Here is a 6312-nt window from a genome sequence, read left to right on the forward strand (position 1 = left end):
CCATTGTTCCTAGTACAGCAGTTGCCAAGCAGCTCCGGGTGTGCATGTGCACAGATGGCAGCGTGACCAGGAGGCTACGGCACCCAGAGCAGCTCGTGCAAACCGGACCACCCTAAGACAGCCCACCCAGGATGGCGGCTGTCCCACCCGAGCGTGGGGGCTGGGATGCTGGGATGTGTTTCATTTTCTCAAGCCAGTGCTGACATGGTCCTAGTCGGATCTTTCCAGAGGCTCATGTATCCCCTGCAGTGGTTGTGGCACTGCCAGGGACTGTTTTCACAGAGGTATGTCACCTCAGAGAGAAGTTTCCAGACGTTTCTAGACTACGATGGCAGCGAATACAGTGTACTGTGAATTACAGTGTGAACATTCAGAACACTGGGGAATAGGCGATACTTCTGGCTGGTTAATCAATGTGGTGAATTTTATTAGCACAGATTCTCCATCTGGGGTACTTTTCACACCAATAACCTCTGAAGCACTTGGGAAGGGAGTAAGCACTTTTGTGAACTTCTGAAAAGAACCAGGTGATATTTCTCTGAAAAATATACCCTCTTGCCTTCCTGAATCTATGTCTTCAGGAGTAATTCAGTGAATAAAATGCGGGGTTTTTTTTTTTGCAAAATCCTATTCACAGGAGTACATTTGAGTAAAGGCAGTGTTTCTTCATTAGGAAGAGTGCAGGTTTGAGAATCTTCTGAGAGTCTGATACAAAATATGGATCTTCTCTCTAGAAAAATATGCTCAAATATACAACATTTTGGTTCACTGTCTCCCCCAAAAAGCTTAAAAACTCTATCACTGGAGAAAGGGTGTAGGTAATGCTGAGGGTCATAGCCTTTTCATCATGCAGAATTTCTTTTCAATTCAATTTTATTCCTTAAATCACTGGAATGCTTGCCAGGTGCCAGGCACTGAGTTAGGTGCTGAGTGCGCAAAAATAAATAGACATAATGAGAGAGAAGAAAGTAAGAAACCAGTCAGGCAGGCAACTAAGGTGGGTCCTTGACAAAATTCCTTCAACAAAGAAGAACCTGACAATCAAACTGCAGGCCCCAGATAAGAAAGGGCCCGCTGGCCAGGTACAGTGGCTCACACCTGCAATCCCAGCACTTTGGGAGGCTGAGGCGGGTGGATCACCTGAGGTCAGGAGTTCAAGACCAGCCTGACCAACATGGTGGAACCCCATCTTTACTAAAAATACAAAAATTAGCTAGGTGTGGTGGTAGGTGCCTGTAATCCTAGCTACTCAGGGGGCTGAGGCAGGAGAATGGCTTAAACCTGGGAGGTGGAAGTTACAGTGAGTCAACATCGTGCCATTGCACTCTAGCCGGGGCAACAAGAGCAAAACTCCATCTCAAAAAAAAAGAAAGAAAGAGCCCACATCCATCCTTGAATGGAAATGCTTACTCTGTGAACCCAGATGAACAAATTCCATCCCTTTTTGGACACATTTCTCTCTCCTCGGCACATCTTAGTCTCTTACTTTTCACCTACTGTTCTCTTACTTTTCACCTATTTTACATATGCCTACCTTTTTGTAACTGTCTGGGGCTAAGTTTTCATTTACATAGGGTGAATCATCACTTCAGCCCGATTGGTCCTGGGCCAAGGTCCTGGGCCAAGACTTCACCTCTGCCTCCATTTGGTTCTTCACACTATCATACCTCTTTCTGAGTGGTGCTTTCTCCAAGATGGCCTGCAGACCAGTCAGCACACTCCTTCCCTTCCAGTCCATAAAAATCCCAGACTCAGCCTCATAGCTGACAACCCTCTCAGGCCCCCTGTCCACTGCAGAGATCTTTCCTTTTTTGTTTATTAAAATTTCACTCCAACCTCACTCTTGGTGTCCATGCTCCTTAATTTTCTTGGTCATGAGACAAAGAGCTCAGTTAACACCTCAGACAAGGAGACTGCTTCATTGACCCTACACTGCTTCAATAGTCCATGATTTCAAGAAACCTCATAATGTTCTCTCATTTTATTACTTTTCCTCCATAGACCTTGTGTCTTGAAAGAAGTTACTCATAAAACTTCAATTGTTGCTTATTCTCTATTTTTCAAGAGCTAACCAATGTTACTGCCATGAAGAATCCAGGATTTTGCATAGAACATGTTACATAGCAGGTGTTCAATAAATATTTGATTACATGGAATTGCGTGGATCGAATTCTAATCAAAAGCAAAAAAAGGTAGCTATTCCTTTGAGTTTTATCATGAATAAACTTTTTTAATGGATGCACTGTTTTCTGATAGGTCTTTTGAAAAATTGAAACTAATCTTTGAACACTCTGTTTAACCTGAGAATACCAGTTGTCAAGAGCCATGAACCAGAAACTCAGAATCTGCTCTTTGAAAAAAGTTCATCTTTTAAGGATTTTAGTTATTCAATAAAAGTTGCTAAGATATTGTTTGGTTAACAAAAATAAAAACTCATATAACCCTTTCTCTTATAGCATAAACCAGAATCAATTCTGGAAAGATTAAAGAGTTAAATGTTTTGGAAGGAAAGAGAAAGAAAGAGAGAAAGAAAGTGAGCTGAAGACTCCGTCTCAATAAATAAATAAATAAATCCAGATATTCCATGTATATGAATAGGAAGACTCAATATTGTCAAGGTATCAGTTCTTCCCAACTTGATCTATAGATTCAATGTATTCCCAATCTAAAACCAAGTAAGTTATTTTGTGGCTATCAACAAACTGATTGTAAGGTTTATATGGAGAGGCAAAAATCCCAGAACAGCCAACACAATATTGAAGGAGAAAACAAAGTCAGACAACTGACAAACACTACCCAACTTCAAGACTTAGTATAAAGCTATGGTAACCAAGATAGTGTGGTATTGGTGAGAAAACAGACAAACAGGTCTAAGGAACAGAAGAGAAAGCTCAGAAATAGACCCACATAAATAGTAGTCAACTGATTTTTGACAAAGCAGCAAAGGCAACGTAACGGAGCAAAGATAGTGTCTTCAACAAACAGGGCTAGAATGACTAGACATCAATAGACACACATACACACACACATGCAAAAAGTTAATCTAGACACATACCTTACACCCCTCACAAAAAATAACTCAAAGTGGATCGTAGACCTAAATGTAAAATGCAAAACTATAAGACTCCTAGCAAATAACATAGGAGAAAACCTAGATGACCTTCCCCCAACCTCAACTCCAAAAAGTATGGCAATGACTTTTTAGATACAATACTAAAGGCATCATTTATGAAAGAAAAAAATTGAGAAGCTGGACTTCATTAAAATTAAAAACATCTGCTCTATGAAAAACAATGTGTAGAGAATGAGAAGACAAGCCACAGACTGAGAGAAATATTTACAAAAGACACATCTGATCAAGGACTTACCCAAAATGTACAAAGAACTCTCAAGACCCAAAAATAAGAAAATAAATAACCTGATTTAAAAATGAGCAAATGACTTGAACAGACACCTCATCAAAGAAGATATACAGAGGCAAGTAAGCATATACAAAGATGTGCAACACTATGTGTGTGAACCCCAAATATCTGAGACAGGTCTCAGTTAACTTTGAAGGTCTATTTTGCCAAGGTTGAGGATGCATACCCGTGACACAACATCAGGAGGTCCTGACGACTTGTGCCCAAGGTGGTCAGAGCACAGTTTGATTTTTTTTTTTTTTTTTTTTTTTTTTTTTTTAGAAAAAAACACAGAGCTTTATTATTCTCAACACCAAAGGCAACGGTCTTCATAGGACAGGAGAGTGAGTTCTGTTGATGGATAGGCAGCCCCTACTTGCCGGCGATGAGCGGGTTCCGCAGGACCACGATGACCGAGTCCCCGCGCAGGAACATCTTGGAGATGTAGCGGTCTTTGTTGACTGGCTTGGATTTCTTCTTGCCCTTGCCGCTCTTAGGGACCTCAGTCCACATCTCCTTCACGTTCTCCAGCACCATGTTGCAGTGCCTATCGAAGGCCTTCACGCGGCCCAGGAGTTTCTTATTGTTGCGACAGTTGATGAGCACTTGAGTGTTGTTCTTGACTGACTGCGTGAGCACAGAGAGTGGACTCGTGTTAAATTCCTCCTCCTCTCGCTTCTGCAGCTCCTCTGGGATCATCTCACCCTTGGGCTTGTTGAGGAGGCTCATGATGGTCACTAAGCTCTCTGTTCACTCCCGTTTCCTCCGCGTTGCTGCTGCTCCACAGTTTGATTTTATACATTTCGGGGAGACATGACACATCAGTCAACACTTGTAAGATGAACACTGGTTTGGTCCAGAAAAGCAGGACAACTCAGAGTAAAGATGGGACAACTTGAAGCAGGGAGAGGGCTTCCAGGTCATAGATAAATAAGAGATAAACAGTTGCATTCTTTTGAGTTTCTGATTAGCCTCTCCAAAGGAGGCAATCAGAAATGCATTTATCTCAGTGAGCAGAGGGATGACTGAATAGAATGGGAGGCAGGTTTGCTCTAAGCAGTTCCCAGCTTGACTTTTCCCTTGAGCTAAGCGATTTGGGGGCCCCAAGATTTATTTTCCTTTTACATGTGTCATTAGAAAATGCAAATTAAAACAATAGTGAGTCACCACTACACACCTACACCTACACCACTACAATGACCAAAATCCCAAACACTGACACCACCAAATGCTGACAAGGATGTAGAGCAACCAGAACTCTCATCTATTGCTAGTGAGAATGCAAAATGCTACAGCCACTTTGGAAAACAGTTTGGCAGTTTCTTAAAAAACTAGACATACTCTTACCATATGATCCAGCAATTGCGCACCTTGACTTTTACCAAAATTACTTGAAACCATATGTTCACATAAAACCTCACACATGTATGTTTATTTGTAATTGCAGATCCTATAAGCAACCAAGATGTCCTTCAGTAGGTAAATGGAAAAACATGGAGGAAACTTAAATGCATATCACTAAGCAGCAGAAGCCAATGTGAAAAGGCTACACGCTGTATGATCCCAACTATATGACGTTCTGAAAAAGGCAAAATTAAGGAGACAGTAAAAAGATTAGCAGTTGCCAGGGGTTACAGGGAAGGGAGGGATGAACAGGTAGAGCACAGAGGAATTTAAGGGCACTGAAATTACTCTGTATGCTGCTATAATGGTGAATGTAAGTCATTATACATTTTCCTCAATCTATAGAATGTACAACACCAAGAGTGAACCCTAATGTAAGCTATGGACTTTGGGTAACAATGATGTGTCAATTAATTGTTCATTCATTATAACAAATGTATTACTCTGGTGGGAGATATTGACAGTAGGGGAGGCTGTACCCATGTGGGGGTAGAGGAGTATATGAAAAACGTCTGTACCCTCCACTTAATTTTGCTATGAACCTAAAAATCCTCTAAAAACTAAAGAGAGACAGAGAGAGATAGACATATATATATATGGAAAGAGACAGACAGAGAATATCTTATTTCTGAATGAGGAAGAACTTTCTAAGCATAAAAGCAAGTAAAAAGAAATCCCAATTTCATTTTGTCAAATGGCGAAAAAAAAATTCATCATTTGACTTTTCAAAACTCTAAAAGGCGAGTTGCAAACTGGGAAATATATTTACAACAATTACGACAAAGGTAGAATGACCATAATCAAAGGATCAAAGCCTTCCATGCCTAGAACAGATAATCAGGCAAAGGAGATGTACAGGGGTGGAAACACTGAGGTTTAACTGCCCAGCATGGTCTCCCACCTCCCACTGTGCCTCCTGTAGACCAGAGATTAGAATGTTGGAAACTACATTTTCCTGACTCCCTTGGCAGAGGGTGTTCATCTAAGCAATATATATAAATCCAAAATAAGCAAACAAAAGCAAACTACTTAAATGTTCATTATTAATGGATGAATTAAGTAAATTCTAGTGCATCTATAGATATTCTATATGGTCACTTCAAATAATGTTTAAGAAAGGATTTTGATAACCTGGAATTGGGGAGGCCCTCAGGAAAATTACCTCCATGTAGAGTATGATCTTCCCCCAACCTCAACTCCAAAACAGAAGCATCTTTTCTTCTCATGAGAATCAAACAAAATTGATATAAGACTTTGAATGTTGTCTTTTGTTCACCATATCTCTATTTATTGTTTCACATTCTTTATTTAAAGGAGCATAATTGTTTTCAAGAAACCAACTCACTTTGTTAACAGTGATGCAGAAATATATTTATGGTGATGTGATGCGAAGTGGGAAATAATAAGAAAGCCAGGTCCATGTTCTCCGGGGCATTTGGACTGAGATCTTGAAACCCAAATTCTTGGGGGAGAAGGAAGGAAGATAAGGCAATCAGTCACTAAGTTA

General features: G+C 40.5%; 1 pseudogene; it reads right to left on the reverse strand.

Annotated features, from left to right (window-relative positions):
* Nucleotides 1-3634: 3634 nt before the first annotated feature.
* On the reverse strand, nucleotides 3635-4178 carry LOC102120294 (small nuclear ribonucleoprotein Sm D2 pseudogene; annotated as a pseudogene).
* Nucleotides 4179-6312: the final 2134 nt, after the last annotated feature.

This window comes from Macaca fascicularis, chromosome 8 (assembly GCF_037993035.2).
Source record: "Macaca fascicularis isolate 582-1 chromosome 8, T2T-MFA8v1.1".
NCBI classification, from domain to species: Eukaryota; Metazoa; Chordata; class Mammalia; order Primates; family Cercopithecidae; genus Macaca; species Macaca fascicularis.